General features: G+C 44.5%; 1 non-coding gene across 1 annotated transcript; it reads right to left on the bottom strand.

The window, feature by feature from the left end:
• Positions 1-17,785: 17,785 nt before the first annotated feature.
• Positions 17,786-17,858, bottom strand: Trnaf-gaa (transfer RNA phenylalanine (anticodon GAA)). Its single transcript has one exon. It is a non-coding gene; the product is annotated as a tRNA-Phe (tRNA).
• Between the last annotated feature and the right edge of the window lie 1,064 nt (positions 17,859-18,922).

The raw sequence follows: 18,922 nt of genomic DNA, 5'->3' as shown, positions 1-18,922 counted from the left end.
GCCACTCTGTAGCAATTCTGGATGTATGAGCTATCCCATTGTCCTGCTGGCATTGCCCAAGTCCATCAGAATGCACAATGGACATGAATGGATGCAGGTGATCAGACAAGATGCTTATGTACGTGTCATCTGTCACAGTATTTCACAGTCTAACCTAGATGTATCAGGGGTCCCCTCTCACTCCAACGGCACATGCCCTACACCATTACAGAGCATCCACCATCCTGAACAGTCCTCTGCTGACATGCAGGGTCCATGGATTCATGAGATTGTCTCCATACCTATACACGTACATCTGCTTGATACAATTTGAAATGAGACTCATCCAACCAGGTGACATGTTTCAAGTCACCAACAATCCAATTTGTGAGCCACAAAGTTTTGTGTTGGACAGTTATCAAGGGTACATGAGTGAGCCTTCAGGTCTGAAACCCGAATCAATGATGTTTTGTTAAATTGTTTATGCACTAACATTTGTTGATGACCCAGCATTGAAATTTGCATCAGTTTGTGGAAGGGTTGCACTTACGTAATGTTGAACGATTCTCTTCAGTCATCATTGGTCCCATTCTTGCAGGATCTTTTTCTGGCCGCCACAAAGTTGGATATTTGATGTTTTACCAGATTTGTGATGTTCATGTTACGTTCATGAAATGGTGAGACTCTCTTAAATCTTGAGAACCTGCCATTGTAGCAGCGTTAACTGATATAACAACTGCACCAGACACTTGTTGTCTTATGTAGGCGTTGCCGACGGCAGCACCGTATTCTGTCTGTTTACATATATCTGTATTTGAACATGCATGCCTATACCAGTTTCTTTGCGGCTTCAGTGTATTACAAGCTCTTCTATATCATTCTTCATAGATTCAATATAGACATCCTTTTCTTTAGACTCCATAAATCTGATATGGTTCATAAACTTGGTTGGAGGTTTTGGAAGATTAATCGTGCTACAAAAAACTGTACCTGCAGTAGCACCCTTACCAACTGTATGCAAGGCATAGACAAATCTGATGTGTTCATAGATTTTATTATCTTTTTCTCCATTTGGAATAACTTACAAAAGGTTGTCATGTATGAGCACTTACCACACTTCAATTCCATTTCATTGGCAAGTCCTACATAATTTTTTACAGGGAGTTCCAGGCAACCTCACTACACTGAATAAATCGTACACAGTTTGCAAAAATCACATTGAGAACTGACATACCAAATATTTCATTCACATCTGAATTGCACATAAACCATTCATACTTTTCACTAACTGAACTGAGCTTCCTCTGCAAAGTTCTTTCTTTCTCGCTTTTATTACAATTATCAGGTGTACCAAGGTTAGGTTCATGCACTTGGTTATCATCTTTATTGTTTATGGCAATAACACCTACATTTGGTGTCGAACATGTCTCCTTTTCTTAAAAGCCTTGAGAGGACTTCTAGCCACTTTATTTTTATCCATGGTTATCCCTCAGTAAAATAGAAACTTCAATGAATGCAATTCACTACAAATATTTTCAGAATTACAAAGGAGCAAATAAATATGAAATACATGACAATTTGGTGGGTGATATATGTATTGAACTATCACAGGCTAGCCACAACCTTATTTTGTGACATTTATTTTCTCTCACATCACTAACATGTATATGATGTAGACTCATAAATATAACATTTGACAGCACTGTAACAGTGCCAAATGAGACACATCCATGCAGAACATATTTTTAAAAAATTAAAAATTGTTGTTGCTCTGATCGGAATAAATTATATATCAACTCAAAGGGGAAAGTCTCGACTTTTAAAATGCAAAAAAGTCAAAAATTGAACATTTCATGATTTTGAATCTTTCCACAGCCCCTCAATGCCCCTGATAACTTTGTGATTGACTTTTAAATGAGTCAAAGCTAGAAGCTATCCACCAGTCAATCACCAGATCATTCTCAAGTGCCAAGTGCTCTTATGTTGTTCTGTTCTGCAGGTACACCCAGGGCCTTTTGAAGTGTGGTTGGTTGCATGCATGCTGAATTCTCTGCTCCTTCCTTTATTCAAGCTATACTCATATCCCCAAATAAATGAAATTCACGAAAATAAAATGGATGGAATCGTTAGGGTTGCAACAGAGAAGATTTGCTGATGTGGAACAATATCAGTGACAATCATTATGGAATGCAGAACCTGCAGTGTAATGAATCTGTTGTGACAAGTGAAAATTTGTGCCTGAGCAGGATTCAAATTTAGCTCTTCTGTTGTAAGAGCAAGTCTCGATATTCAGCACAAGCTTTCTTTATTCATGGTATTTTTTCTGTTACTTTTTAACACTACTGCCTGTGTTTTCTGAAGTGAGGTGAATGAGAATAGCACCAATGGTTAACAGATTTAATGGGCAACATTGGGTTGCCATGATACAGTGATATGTACTATGTGAATTAAATAGACTGAAATGAAATGAATGACATCAGTGGGGATGATATTGAATATGCAATGATATGTAATGATGTGAGTGTAAACCATTTAGAAATGTTTAACCCATTGTGCAATGAGCCTACTCTCATAAACTACAATCAACACCCAATAAGGACTGAAACCTGGATATCCCACTTTGGTGAGCAGCCAACTTAATCATTAGGCCGTCTGAGCACATCCCCAGAACTGGGTCAGTCTTTCATTGTCACTGATGATCTCTGTAATTAGGCCTACTTCTGGTCATACCGCCTGATATTCTCTCATGGGAGTATAGCAAACAGAAATGGAATAGATTTGGCCAAGGAACTATGTATTAGCCAGATGTCTATATCAATTGATCAAATTCATTGAAATGAAGGGACTGCAAACAATATTTTACTCCTAATGATGTTATTGTTGTACATGGTGTACATGATTAGTGACACTGAAAATTTAAGGTGTGATAAGATGTGTGTTCATACAACCTATTAGTTAAAGAATCAGGTCATTAGCATTATGTGTACCTTTAAGGTTCAAACTGGCACAAGCTCATTTATTATGACATATTCACTAAATGGATGGTTCAGCTTTCTGCATAGTTTTCAGGTATCTAACTTCATATCATTCTATCTTCATTACGACTGGCACCACTGAAATTAGTGCTGTCTATATACATCCCTGTGGCAGTAAAAATGATTGTCCACCACCCAGTCACTCCAGTGGAGTTCTTCCTACATACGTCTGGAAGGACCTCTGGTTATAACGCTCAGGACTAATAGAAGGAAACATTAGCATCAATGACAGTCTGAACCAAGCACGGAAGCTTGCTCACACAGACTACTATTTTAGGTAATTGCTCAAAATAAGCAGAAATTCTGGGTTAGAGAATCGATTTGGTTCAACTTTCCATTTCTCACAACGTATTAATTCCACACTATGTTCTCCATTTCTGAACTACTGATATGATCCTATATCATATTATTGCATACTCTAATTTTATCCCTACTGACTATGTGAGTAGATTTCACCTCACTGAATTTAGTATATTATTATATATCTTTATTGCCGGGTAGATCAGAGTCCTTCATGAGTATTCCCACACACTGTCGGGGATCACAGGTAGCAGTGTTTGGAGGAAGTGAGAGGAAACATCAGCGGCAGTGGATATTTGAGTCAGGCTAGAGGTGTGCTCAGATATATCAGAATTTAGTTAAACACTGACTGATTACAACAAGCAGGGGATCTAGGTTTTTAAATAAAATCCCAGTCTGGCACAAATTTTCGTCTGTCGCAACATAGTAGCATTTCCTCTGACACTTTCCTCTCTCTGGTCCCACAACTTAACATTTGTACAATCTTCACATTTAGATCTGTGACCACTTGGTAAGTGCAAATATTTCCTATTTTTATTACATGAAAAGGAAAGGGAGTTTCATTCCATTCAAAATGATTCATCTCCCCCTCTTTCTTTCCTTTCAGAGTTTGTGGACTGAAAAAATTAATCTTTTATGCAGATTCTGTTTGTCCATGTTTAATAGTGTGACATATTTGCCCAGAATATTGTCTTTTCAGTGACTCAATTTGGCAACATGGAACAGTTAATTAGTCAAATGTATGCACTTTTATGATAAATGTAAAATTAGTTTTTGTGGTGAATGTGGTGTGGTAAGCTAGGACAATTTAAATGGCAGTAATACAAAATTTCAACAACATAATTTTCATTTATAAATAAATATAGTCTTCAAATGTATTGGGAAATCATGCAAAATATCTTGATATTTTCTGCAAATAAAAGCACAAAAAAATTCCTAGTGTCTGGAACTATTAGTTTTTCCCATGAAGTAGAAAGAAGAATAGGTTGGCAAGATTATAAAGGTGGGGCATGTAACTCAGACCCCAGAATGTCAGGGTCACACTTCTGAGGATCATGGACAGTAATCCTCATTGTAATATTTGTGAATAAGCCTGAGACAGGAGCCAAAAGGAAGGGAGAGTTGAAAGAAAGAACACATAAATAGAATAGTTACAGACAGAAATAAAACGGTTGTTATACCACTCCACCCAAAACATTGCCCTAATACTATATAACATTGCCTCTAGCATTGATAATGGCCTTAGTTCAATGAAGAAGAGCCCACTAGTTTCTTAATGTATGCCAATTTCAGCTGAAGTCACTCATCGACGATTACATCTCATAGTGCTGCCAAATTTCAGGGATGCTGAAACTTCCTGCCTGATTAAAACTGTGTAACAGATAGGTACTCTAACTTGGGACCCTTGACTTTCATGGACAAATACTCTGATTTGACTTTATCTGGTTTTGATTATGTTTTCTTTTAGTGCACAAAAACAAATAAGGTTATACTCACCCGAGTCAGAACTTTAGAACACGAATGCAAAAAAAGGCGTTAAAAGTGACTATATGTTACAGCCAATTAATGGAAGGAAAGAGAGCTAAGAACAGGGCTTTCTCTTGCATACGGGTCCAAAAAATATGATGTAGGGACGACAGTGGTCTCAAACTAAAGATTAAATGTCAATAAATAAAAAGTAAAACACAGTCAACTGCCTGTGTGTCATTCGCTACAACAGCTGATAACTCAGATAATAAACATACATTAGAATGTAAGTGGTTAAAAAAAGGGGCATTTGGGCAGGAAAAGGTGAACTGTCAGGGTTTATGATAATAAGCACAAAGTTGTGATCGATCATCACTTAAATAGTAATGGCGAAAACTACAGTGTCCAATATGCAACGTAGGTAATATGATCTCATGGCGAGAGGGCCAAGAAGAAATCAACCAAACTGCTGGGGGAATTTTAATCCCCCAGAGCTTGTTCCCATAATGGGGAGAACAGTGGTTATGCCAAAGTGACACCACTTGCTGACAGCAATACTAAAATCATTGGAAGGAATGGAAGAACAAGTGGGCTGAAGTAGGAGGGCTGCGGCTTTGGCAGCATTAACAGCAGCCTCATTTCCTGTCAGAGCAATGTGACCTGGAACCCACAAACTCACAGAGGCTCCCTCAAGAGTGAGCAAGTGGAAGCTATCTTGGACCTATTGCACTAGGGGATGGACTGTGTACAGTGCACAGACAGAGCCTCTGAAGGGCACTGAGAGAATTGGAGGAGATGAGAGAATTGGAGGAGATGACAATTAAAGCGTGTGTAGTCAGATGTACTGCACAGCCTGATACAGACTGAAGAGCTCTGCTATAAATACTGATCAGTGTTCTAGAACCTGATACCGAAAATCATTGGTACCATTGAAAAAGGCACACCTTATGCCAGCCTGAGAGCCATCAGTGTACATAAAGACATTATCACTAAGTTTCATGTTAAGGTTGACAGAATCACAGCAGCAGATTACAGCTGGAGACGTTTCCTTAGGAAGTGAATGAAGTCCAAGGTGAACACAGACTGGCAGATGAAGGTAAGATGGTCAAGGGTTCACACCCATTGGAAAAGTATCAAGTACCATGAAGTTAAGCTGCCAGAGCAACAGCTGAAAACAAATTCCAACAGGCAGCAGAAAAGAGGAACATGCCCCATACTAGTGTCGAGGGAGTGATCGGATAATGAAACATAGGACTCGTGGCTGGGCATGGCAGACAAATGGCATGTGTATATGCTGATTGGTTGGTTGGTTTAAAAACATGGGGGAAGGGACCAAATTATGGGGTCATCGGTCACCTGTTCCTAATATAACAATGCCACAATTGAGAGAATAAAACAGATGAGACATATAGCACAAAACAGATAGAATGGCTAAAGCACAAGAACGAAGGAAACGCAACACACACTAAAAGGAACAAAAGAGGACAACGAAACAACATAGAGACGCTAGAAACAGAAGAGAGTGAAACAAGAAAGCAGATTACAGTGGCTGACCGACCACGAGAATAAAAAGGAAAAGCCAGCCACTCTGCAACACATTAAAACCTCCACCCAAACAGAACTGGGGTGGAGGACAGAGGGACAAAGGACATGCACTAAAGTTTAGATCAAATTATAAAACCCACCCTCACGAATAAAACGTAAAACTAAATCAGCCAATGAGGCGTTGTCAGATAAAATGAGTGGCAACAAGTCCGGTAACCAAAGATATCGTTACAGGGCAGTCAAAATGGGACAGTGCTCTAAACTATGGACCACTGTCAACTGGGTGCCGCACCGACACTGAGGTGGGTCTTCACAGTGCAAGAGACAGCCGTGAGTCGCCCAAGCGCGGCCAATGTGCAGCCAGCAGAGAACAACTGATGCCCTGCGAGAGGCCTGCATGGAAGACTACACATTCGTAGTCTCCTTAACGACAAGCAGTTTGTTGTGCGTACTGTTATGCCATTCCATCTCCCAAAGCCGAAAAACCCATCGGCATAAGTCAGAACGCGGGTCACGGACAGAGATGCCTATCTCCAGAAGCAGATTCCGAGCAGCCTGTTTGGCTATCCTGTCGGCAAGTTCATTACCTGGAATGCTGACGTGTCCTGGGGTCCACACGAACGCCACTGAACGACAGGACCAGTCCACGGCATAGATGAATTCCTGGGTGGACGCCACCGAAGCCTGACGAGGGTACCACTGGTTGATAGCTTGTAGGCTGCTCAAGGAGTCAGTACACAGAAGAAACGGTTCCTTGGGGCATGAACGGATATACTGAAGTGCACGAGTTATGGCCATCAGCTCTGCAGTCAATACACTGCACCCATCGGCCAAGGAATGCTGTTCAGTATTTCCTCTGTGGACAACGGAAAAGCTAACAATACCATCCGACATCAGCCATCGAGCCGTCGGTGTAAATCACTGCAGAACCCCAGGACACTTCAAGAATCGAGAGTAATTGATAGTGGAGATCCGCAGGGTTTGTTGAGTCATTAGGGCTTTGCAAAAGGTCCAGGCGAAGTTTTGGCCTACAGCTACACCACGGAGATGTACGTGAATGGACCTCGAGAAGAGGTGGTGAAGGGAAGGACTCCAGTTCAGACGGAAGCGATTGTATGCAAACCGCAATCGTTAGCCCTGACCTGTGCCACCTATGTGGGAGGTGAACCTCCATGGTTGGGAAAAGACGACGGTAATTAGGATGTTCAGGAGAGCTATGAATATGTGCAATGTAACTGACTAGCCATTGTGCACGTCTGATCTTCAATGGGGGGGACTCCAGCCTCCTCCAGTACGCTTATCACTGGACTCGTCCTAAAAGCTCCTGTCACTAGTCGAAATCCGCAATGGTGCAATAGGTCGAGCAAACGTAATGCCGAGGCACCCCGAACCACAAATCACACTCCCTTAGTCAAGGTGAGATTGAACAAGGGCTCTGTACAGCCGCAGCAGCGTGGAGCGATCTGCACCCCAGTTGGTGTTGCTCAGGCAGTGGAGGGCACTGAGGTGCTGCCAACACTTCCTTTTGAGTTGAAGACCTAAGAATCGATATGTCTCCACTGCAGCGAGAGGATCATCATTAAGGTGAAGTGCTGGTTCCAGATGAACGGTATGACACCAACAGAAATGCATGACACACGTCTTCATGGCGGAAAACTGGAAGCCATGGGCTAGAACCAGTGACTGTGCCATGTGAATGGCTCCCTGTAGGAGATACTCAGCAACACCAGTACTGGAGTAGCAGTACGAAATGCAGAAGTCGTCTGCAAACAGAGAAGGTGAGACAGAGGGCCCGCCAACTGCTCCTAGACCATTAATGGCGACTAAAAATAGAGAGATACACAATACAGAGCCCTGCAGCACTCCATTATCCTGGATATGGATGGAACTATGGGAGGCACCAACTTGGACACAGAAGGTATGGAATGACAGGTAGTTTTCGATAAAAATTGGGAGCGAGCCCCGGAGACCCCTCTCATACAATGTGGCAAGGATATGATGTCGCCAGGTCGTGTCGTATGCTTTACGCAAGTCAAAATAGATGGCAACCAGATGTTGGCGTCTGGAAAAGGCTGTTAGGATGGCAGACTCGAGGGCCACAAGATTATCAGTGGCAGAGCAATCCTGGCGGAACCCATGTCACTCCAGGACCCAAGCCAACCGCTGACACACCATACATTCCAGCAGCTTACAAAGAACGTTGATAAGTTGATGAGCCGATAGCTATCCACATCAAGCGTGTTTTTACCGGTTTTAAGCACCTGAATGATGGTGCTCTCCCGCCATTGTGATGGAAAGACGCCATCGCACCAGATCTGGTTGAAGATGACGAGGAGGTGTCGATTGTAGTCAGACAAGACATGTTTTATCATCTGGCTGTGTATCCGACCTGGCCCAGGAGCTGTGTTGGGGTAATGTGCAAGGGCACCAAAGAGATCCCTCTCTGTAAATAGGGCGTTATAGTGTTCACTGTGGCATGTAGTGAATGAGAGGATTTTCCCTTCCAGGCGCCTTTTGAGAGTGCGAAAGGCTGCATACCGCTCAGCAAAGTGCTCGGCAATCGCGTTTGCGCTGGTAGATAACACGCCATTTATGGTAACACCAGGAACACCTGTTGGGGTCTCGTACCCAAAAAGACGTTTGATCTTTGCCCAGACTTGGGAAGGTGACGTATGGCACCCAGTGGTAGAAACGTTCTCTCCCAACATTCCTGTTTCCGTCTTTTGATAAGCTGGCGAACGTGGGCATGAAGCCATTTAAAGGCTATGAGGAACTCCAGTAGAGGATGCTGCTTATGGCGCTATAGAGCTCGCCGATGCTCCTTAATTGCTTCAGCGTCTTCCAGCGACCATCAGGGGACTGCCTTACCCCAGGGGCACCCTAAACAGCGAGGGATCGCGTTTTCTGCCGCAGGAATAATTGTTGCAGCCACCTGCTCAACCATCATATCGATCATTACCGTGTGGGGGAGATTCAATGGTGACAGCAGAGGTGAAAGTTCCAGAGTCTGCCTTGTTTAAAGCCCATCCGTGGGCCTGACGCTGGGGCAGCGACAGGAAGATGGGGAAGTGGTAGCTACCACACAGGTCGTCATGTGCTTTCCAGTGGATAGATGGAAGACGTCCTGGGCTGCTAATTGATAAATCAATGGACAAGTAACTACCATGAGCCACATTTAAATGTATGGTGGCCCCAGTATTTAAGAGACAGAGGTCGAACTGAGACAGTAAAGTTTCGACATCTCTGCCTCGGTCAGTAAGTGTGGTGTCACCCCACAAGGGGTTATTGGTGTTATAATCTCCAAAAAGCAGAAAAGGTTTAGGGAGTTGAGCAATCAGTGCAGCTAATACATTCAGTGGCAGTGCACCATCTGGAGGAAGATATAGATTGCAGACAATTATTTCCTGCGTCGTCCTTATCTGACAGCCACAGCTTCAAGAGGGATTTGAAGGGGCACAGTGTCACTACAGACTGAGTTTAGGACATAAAAGCAAACTCCACCTGACACTCGATTATAGTTGCTACAGTTCCTGTAATATCCCTCATAGGCGCAGAGGGCAGGGGTCCACATTGCTGGGAACCAGGTTTCCTGGGGGCAATGCAGATAGCAGTTGCCGCAGCTCAGCCAGGTAGTGGAAAAATCAGCTGCAATTCCACTGGAGGAACACCTCATCGTGAGACTGGGAATGCATGGAACATGGAATGAGGCAATTTACGCCTCGGAGTCACCTGCTGCCACCGACTTACTGCCTGAGCAGCCTATGTCCATTGTGTCTGAGGGTCTGGCAGAGCTTGTAGGCAGCGGTGGTGTGGGTACCACCGCAATTTCCTTGTCTTTCTGGCCTGGAGGACTTCACTGGCTCAGTCTTTGCGACTGAGGATGACCGTGAAGCCCTCCAACCAGTTGCTTTTGAGCTCTTCAACCACTGCCAGGTGTCATCTTTCCCAATAGCAGAAACCTGGGAAGGAAATGACCCAATGGACCCATTCCTAGCGAGAGAAGCCAAAGAAGACTTACGCTTGTCAGGCTTAGAAGTGGGGACGGACATCCCCAAAGGTTGGGGGAGGGGGAGGGGTGTTGGTCCTGAAGCAGGTGGTACAGGAGCAACAGGGAGGGAAATGCCCCCACCATCAAGGGGACAGGCGTAGTCTTCCAGCTCTGAGAGGTGACTGGGGTTGGTGGAGCTGATGGTGCCAGAACTGTTGTTGTGGTGGCATAAGATGATGTAATACACACAGGATGTAGGCGTTCAAATATTGTCTTAGCCTCAGTGTAGGTCAGTAGGTTCAGGGTCTTCTACTCCATGATTTTACTTTCTTTCTGGACAATGCAGCAGTCTGGTGAGCAAAGGCGAATGGTGCTCTCTGCAATTGACACAGAGGGGAGGCGGTGCACATAGAGTATTGGGGTGTGATGGGTATCTGCAATCTCGACATGTGATGCTGGAAGTGCAGTGGGAATACTTATGACTGAACTTCCAGCACTTAAAGTACCGGATCAGGGGAGGGATATGCGGATTTACATGACAGCAGTAGACCGTTGGGCAATGTATCGCCCTTGAAGGCCAAGTTGAAGGCACCAGTGGCAACCTAACTATCGCTCAGACCCCGGTGGACACGCTGGATGAAATGTACACCTCGCCACTCTAAATTGGCGCGCAGCTCATCATCAGACTGGAAAAGAAGGTCCCAGTGAAATATGATACCCTGGATCATATTTAAGCTCTTATGAGGAGTGATGGATACAGAACAAAAACCCAGCATGTCACAAGCGAGTAACATCCGTGACTGGGCAGAGGATGCTGCTTTGATCAAGACTCTCCCAGATCTCATTTCGGACAATCCCTCCACATCCCCAAACTTGTCCTCTAAATGCTCAACAAAAAACTGTAGCTTCATCGTCATGAAAGATTCCCAATCAGCTTTCGAACATACAAGGTACAGAGGCAAATAAGATCCGCTGCCATCCTTAGGCTGAATCTCCTCCTATGGTGTCCCAAGGGAGGGGAACGATTTTGGGTCATAGTTCTGTGTGTTCCATTGAGCTCGTGAACACTTAGACACTGCTGGTGTTTCACCATCAGAAAGTGATGATGGATTACACTTCATCACGTGTCATCTGCCCTGACACCACCCTCACCGACCAGGACACCACCCAGCCACAGCAAAGGCCACCTAGCAGGCCGGGAGTCCCGATGCCCGAGGGGCATGTGCATCTAACCCTTGGCATATGTGGGGAGTTAACTGCACTGGCATTAGCATAGTGATCCCTGTGTGGTGAAGGGGAATGGTGGCCCCTCCACAATGGACTGGCTACTGTTCTGGATATCAGGTGCAAAGAAATCCATGGTCATCGTCGACACAGAAAGTGACACTGTATAGTGCAGTGGAAAACACATCCAGGAAGGTGTCCTCACCCAAGAGATGGAGAAAGAGTGGGACTGAAGTGCGACAACGAGAAAGTGGGCTAAAGATCTCAATGTATGATGGACACAATGCACCATGTAAGGTGCCTTTCCCCAACTGGCTCGCTCTTCAGTATAATTGTGGAGAATGGAGGTTAGATCCTACAGGGAACCATTACATAAAGGCCAAAACATGTGAAACTCCTTTTAGTCGCCTCTTATGACATGCAGGAATACCTCGGGCCTACTCTTACCCATGGACCCACATGGGGAGTATCCACTGAGGAGAACATCATGCTTGTATGACAGTGATGGTCCGGAATCTTCAGCATAGAGATTCTCAACTGGGTAAGTGTAAAATGTAGAAGTAGCCACATTGGTTTCACGATGATGGATTGTATTTATACAGTGTAAGACGGACAGGCATGCAGATGCATAAACGAAACAGAGTCTAGTTTCGAACAGACAAGGGATCGTTACAAAAGGAGGAGGGTGGCCTGATCTGTTCCCTAGTAGGTACCACCTAGGTCACATACGACATTGAGAGACCGGGTGCACCAGGTGGCCAGGTAAGATACATGGGAGAACCAAGAAAGCTTTTTATGGAGCATAAGCCACAAGAATTTTGTAGTTTCAGCAAATGGGAGAGCAACAACACCAAGACGTAAAGATGGCAGAAGAAACCCATTGCGCTGCCTGAAATTCATACAAACGGTTTTGTCAGTCTAAAAGCGAAAGCCATTGTCGATGTTCCACGAGTGAAGATGATCGAGACATCGCTGAAGACGCCATTCAAGCTGTCAAGTCGGTGGAGCACTGCAATAGACAGAAAAATCATCAACGAAAAGGGACCCGGAGATGCCTGGTGGCAGACAGACTATAATAGGGTTTATGGCTAAAGTACAGAGGACGGCACTCAGGAGAGAGCCCTGAAGCACCCCGTTTTCCTGGCTAAAGGTATCTGACAAGGCAGAACATAAATGTACATGTTAAATTCTGTCTTTTAAAAATTGCTGAGGGAAACAGGGCAGGAGGTCTTGAAAACCCCACATATAGAGAGAAGAGGATACCAGTCCTCCACCAGGTTTCATAGGCATTCTCCTAGTTAAAAGACCATGACCAGTCTGGTATTACCACAGAAAACCGTTCTTGACATGGGTAGACGAAGTGACGAGATTGTCAACTGCAGAATGGTGCACTAGAAATCCTCACTGAGCAGTGGTTAGTAAACTGCGAGACTCGAGCCATTACATCATTCAGGCATGAATCATACGTTCCATTACTCTGCAAACAAAACTGGTAACAGAAATGGGGTGCTATCTAGAAGGAAAGTGTTTGTCCTTACTAGGATTAGGTGTAGGTATGACAGTGGCTTCACGCCAGCATCTAGGAAATGTGGCATTTGGCAAGATGTCACCTGAGCCTCATCCACTCGTATCCAGTGGAAGAAGGTAGTGTGATAGTGGGTGGTGCTCGAAATCTCCACAAAATACAGCCTAAGGTGTTGCAGATAGCAATGTGGGTCACAAAGACATCATCTGCTCCAGCCCAGAAATTAGGTAGTAGATCATGGTCCCAGAGAGGAGTTGGGTCATATGATGAAAGAGGGAGTCGAACTGTTACAAGAACTAGTAAATGAAATCCAACCAGCTTTTTTGTTATCCTGAAGAATTCGATGACAATACACACAAAGCTGTTTATAACAAACAATCACAGAATGACAGTTAAAACATGATGAGCACAATGCGGCATTCCTCAGTCCACCTAAGGACTGGTACATGTCGCGGTGATTATGAAGTGCGAGGTATGGAACATTCTACAGTGGTAAGGATAACATCTGTAAGGTTCTCTACATGGCCATTACAGATGGGGAAATGTTGTTCGCCGAAGGTCACTAGGGTGGAGTAAAGCCTCCAGTCGGTTTCAGAAAACTTGCAGTTGGGTTTAAACATATATAGGGTAGAAGCCAGCAATTGGATACCACACAGGAAATGGTCGCTCGAGTATGTGTGAGAGAGAATGGACCACTCGAGACAATGGGCAATAAGAGCAGTGCAGAAGGATAGGTCCAAATGGGAATTGGTGTGTGTATGTGTGTGTGCGTGTGTGTGTGTGTGTGTGTGTGTGTGTGTGTGTGTGTGTGTGTGTGTGTGGGCGCGCGCGCGCGCGCGCATGCTTCAGTGTTAAGACAAGGGAGGTTGAGTCGATTAAGACACCTCTGAGACAGGTTCTGGAAGGGCCCCAAATGCATTAAAGTCACTGAGCAGCAAAAACAGGCGATAGAGAGTTGACCAATAAGCTAGAAGAAGTCTGGCCTGGTGACACCAAATGACAGAGGAATGTAGATGTTACAAAGAAAAAAGGTGAAGCAAAGAAGCAACATGTGGCTGCAACAGCTTGCAGTTAGGTGTTCGGGAAAATGGTCTGACTATGAACGTCATCTCAAATGAGCAGCATGGCTCCTCCATGAGACGGAATGCTGTCCTTGGGGGGAGGCTCGAAGTAGACCAGGAAAGAGGTGCGAGAGATCAAAGTGCTCATGAGGACACGATTTTTTTTCCTGCAGGCAGAAAACAAGTGGACACAGATGTTTCAGAACCAGCTGTAATTCCTCCTTGTTGGATCCAATGCTGGTAACGTTCCATTGGAGTCATCACGGCGAAAGGGGAGGAGGCAAAAAATGAAGGGTTGTCACCTCGATGACTACCAAGTGCCAGCCTTCAGAGGCTCGCTGCTACAGGGTGCAGAGGCTGTAGGATCCTGTTCCACATTATCTACAGGGTACTGGCAGTCTCTCTTGGTCGGCTGCAGATTCCAGAATAGAAAAATGGTTGGCGGAGTGCACCAGCGAAACGGAGGTCAGCTGGGTGAGGATATCACATGGCGGCACTGATGAAGAGGATCTTTGAGTCATGGAAGGAGAAGACTGTTTGCCTTTGCGGTTGACAGATGAAGACTCAGATGATTGTTGGCTGGAGGGACATAAAAAGTCTTAATGGGAGTAGGCCTCCTGTCCTTTCTGACCTGCCAGTTGTGTAGCAGGTATTTTTGCTGCCGGAGGCGAAGATCTGGTAGCTTGTTGTACAGCTGGTGGGATGCTACCATGATACTGGCCGATTTGATAATTGTAGTGCTGAATTTCAGGTCAGATGTCTCCATTGCCATGTCCTTCTTGGAGCGAGCCATGGTTGTAATATTGACACTGTTAGCAGTGCATTGGATTTGGAATGTATGGTCAGACTGGCTTTGATCTTTGATGGAAGCACTACTCTATCAAACTTGAGGAAAAGAGTGCATGTAGGCACTTGAGTTGCATCAACATTTTTCACTACCCAGTGGACTGCAGTGGCACCCTGATCAGAGACTTAAGTTGGAATTTCTCCCTCCGTGAGACCATTGAACAGCCTAGTGTAAATAACACCACGCGGATTCAGCCTTAAGCCACTTAAACAAAAACAGGATAGACGTGGAGAAGCAAAGTTGCAAGCATTTGTTGGATTTTAATATATCAATTGGTCTCCAAAAGCAAAGTGCTATTACACAAACGAGATCAGGATTTCATAGGGGCTGCAACTACCTGAACACCTGTCTGGATGAAAGGGACTAACCCTAGCAAATGATTTAGAAGAAGTTTGGGTTGGTGATTGGCTCATTACGAAAAAACCTTAAATGATGCCAGTGTTTCTGATGGCGCGCTTCTCCAACTGGGTCTCCCCTCAGGGAGGAGGTGGGGAGGGGCACAACACTGTGAATGTAACACTTCAGGCAGTCATCCCTCCTTAGGCTTGGCCTGCACCAAGGGGTACCTGCACCCAACCTGTCTAACTGGGGCTGGGAATTATGTTTCACCCAGTCACCTGTTGTGTATCAGACATATGGGTAGCTTTCAGGAGGGCATGGGGAGGAAGAACAAAAAGAGGAACCTCAAACATCGAAGCGAAGGAAGGGTAGGACGTGGAGAATGAAGAAAGAGGGAAAAAAGGGTGGGGGGGACTTGTCTGATGTCGGGTACTGAAAATTCAGAACACATTTCCAAAAATATCCCAGACATTTTCCCCAGGGATGCGGAAAAAGGAAAGGAGGAGCATAGACATGCAGCACGGAAGGGAAAAAAATGCTGCAAGGACTCGGGCCCTGTGGTAGCCGAGCATGAACTCACAAAAAAGTTGTGAACGCCCTGGGGGGTACAAATGATTATATCATATCACAAGAAAAGGTGTATTCCTGGGGAAAGTTATGCATGGAAAAGGGGGAACTAACTTTTCAATTTATCTGGCTGCTTCAAGGAAATTTAGTGCAAATCGTAACATCTTGATATATCTGTGCTGTTTTATGAATTGATCCTACTTCCCCAGCATAGTAAGCTGTCTTACAACCACGTACTGTTACATGTATGGTGAGGAGTCTAAGAACAAATAGACAAATTTATGTGGTTCCAAAGAATCGAATGCATCTACAGTAGGAGGTATCCGGGAGCGGGGTTTCATCTCTAGTAGGAAGTATCTTAGAGTGGGGTTGAATGCATCCTGAACTGTAATGCTACATTATGTCATACTGCACGTCATGACAAATGCTTTGTTCGATGACGTGACTGTATGTGGCCTCAAAGCTCCATCTTGGGACTGTTGCTTTATCTTACATACATTAAAGCCCTCTTGCGTATTACATTACCAAACACTAAGTTTGTTTTGTTGCAGATATCACAAACATTGCAATAAATAGCAAGTCAAGAACAGATTCAGAAATTGCTGTTAATCAAATTTTCACTGACATTGATAAATGGTATGAAGGTAATTCACTGTCCCGTAACTGTGAAAAGACCCACTATATGCAGTTAAGAACAAGCCAGAGAATAAAAAAAAAAGGCTCTGAGCAATTCGGGACTTAACTTCTGAGGTCATCAGTCCCCCAGAACTTAAAACTACTTAAAACTAACCAACCTAAGGACATCACACACATTCATGCCTGTGCCACTGAACTCGCATTTGGGAGGCCAACGGTTCAATCCCGCGTCCGGCCATCCAGATTTAGGTTTTCCGTGATTTCCCTAAATCGCTCCAGGCAAATGCCGGAATGGTTCCTTTGAAAGGGCACGGCCGACTACCTTCTCCGTCCTTCCCTAATCCAATGAGACCGATAACACTTCGCTGTTTGGTCTCTTCCCCCAAACAACCCAACCCTCATGCCTGTGCCCGAGGCAGGATTCGAACCTGCGACTGTAGCCCCTAGAGCCACTCGGCCACTCCGGCCGGCAGAGATTTCATTCCACTGTGTGTACAACATATGAAGACAATCAGATCGAAGAGGGTGACACAGTTGAATTTCTGGGATTACAGCTCCATAATATTTTCAGTTGGGAAGGGCGCAACACAGCATTTCTAAAGCGCCTAAACAAGTTTTACGAGTATTTGCAGTGCAAACGATGTCAGACACAGTTGATATAGAAGCAACCGAAAAAAAAACCTTGCATACTTTGCTTACTTTCATTCTACTATATCGTATGGGATTATATTCTGGGGTAACTCAGCAAACGAAGCAAAAGTTCTTAGAGTACCAAAGCGTGCAATAAGACTCATTTGTGGTGTAAGTTCGAGAAACCTGTTGATGGAACTGGGTATTCTAACCACTCTTTCTTGGTATATTTAATCCTTAATGAAATTTGTTGCCGGCCTCAGTGGCCGAGTGGTTCTAGGCGCTTCATCCCAGAATCGCGCTGCTGCTACAGTCGGAGGTTCGAACCCTGCCTCGGGCAGGATTACATTATGCAAGGCAGTAAAACATGAGCTGGGAAGATGTAACATTTTGAAACACAAGCACATTTAATGGATGTCAGTGGAATATATTATATTGTGACAGGTTAATAAATGTTTTATGGAGGAATGGCGAGAAAGAGAGAGAGAGAGAGAGGGCACATCCCGATCTTTTATAGGGAAGTGCATGTTAGATGCTTTGTATTGTGACAGGTCTCGTTGTTGTACGTACGTTGCACTCGGTTTTTGTGGAGTGCGAGAGGGGTACGGTTAGTAGTCGTTTTGAATCGCAGAAAAAAACACGTGCCGAAACCCGGGATCGAACCAGGGACCTTTAGATCTTCAGTCTAACGCTCTCCCAACTGAGCTATTTCGGCCGACCAGACGTTCAAGTGTTTTCAGCCCTTATAGAGGATCGGCTCGCAGCCGCACTTGATGACGTAAGCAGTAACCACTCTTAGGTTAGGCGCAAATTGAGAAGCGTACTGCACGTGTGACGTGACACGCCACTACAGCGCGACACGCACGTGCTGCGCGGGTCGCAAGGGTGCAGCGCATATTGCGACGCGTACACCATACTTCGCACGCGCCGACTGGCGACGCTCTGCGCTGACTGAACCGAAGCGCGCGCAACCTCTTATCTTTCTCAAACAATTTTACAGAAACTATTTTCTGAAAAGATATATGATTTTTGCCATACTTGGGCACTCCGTCACGAAGCTGACATATAACGCTACATCACCTCGCAAATGAGCGTTCTTATTGTGATGTACACATTTTAGTAAGACACTACGCAAAACTCAAAAAGTTTGCAACAAAAATTAGGGGTCGCTATGATTTTGCGTTTGGTGTGTATTACACCATATGTTGCTGCGTATGAAATTTAGCTAACATGCTGAATTTTTGTTTAGACTTGGGAGGAGGTCTCTATCTGCCTCCGATCTTGAGAAAATGGATCCCATGAAGCGCGCTCACTTCCGATCTCACGCGCGCGAGAATGAAATACTCGCAACATCTCTCGTATCTCCTAAACCGCTCGACACATCGAAACGAAAGTGTGGCTAATGCGAGCACACAAGGAGGAGAGTATTTTGCCAATTATTAAACACACGGAAGTTCCTTATCTATGGCGATATATCACTACTTATACTATAATTTTGCCAATTATTAAACACACGGAACTTCCTTATCTATGGCGATATATCACTACTTATACTTTTCTCATTTATTTCACTCCAGTGACTAATTTTTTTAAGAGTTATAGACAGCTAGCGAAACAAGAGCTTCCTAGTATGAAAATAAACATGAAATTTCTTCTTTTATGTTACTGCAAACCGACACTATGAGTTTTTCGTAAGCTATTGAGCTCTGTGATTGCCAGTAACTTGTTTAATGAGGCCCTCCCTTTCGGAATTCTGTCTCAATAGCTGCTGTGAGATGA

Source organism: Schistocerca gregaria, chromosome 6 (assembly GCF_023897955.1).
Source record: "Schistocerca gregaria isolate iqSchGreg1 chromosome 6, iqSchGreg1.2, whole genome shotgun sequence".
Classification (NCBI taxonomy): Eukaryota; Metazoa; Arthropoda; class Insecta; order Orthoptera; family Acrididae; genus Schistocerca; species Schistocerca gregaria.
This window is presented reverse-complemented; position numbering and strand designations above follow the sequence as displayed.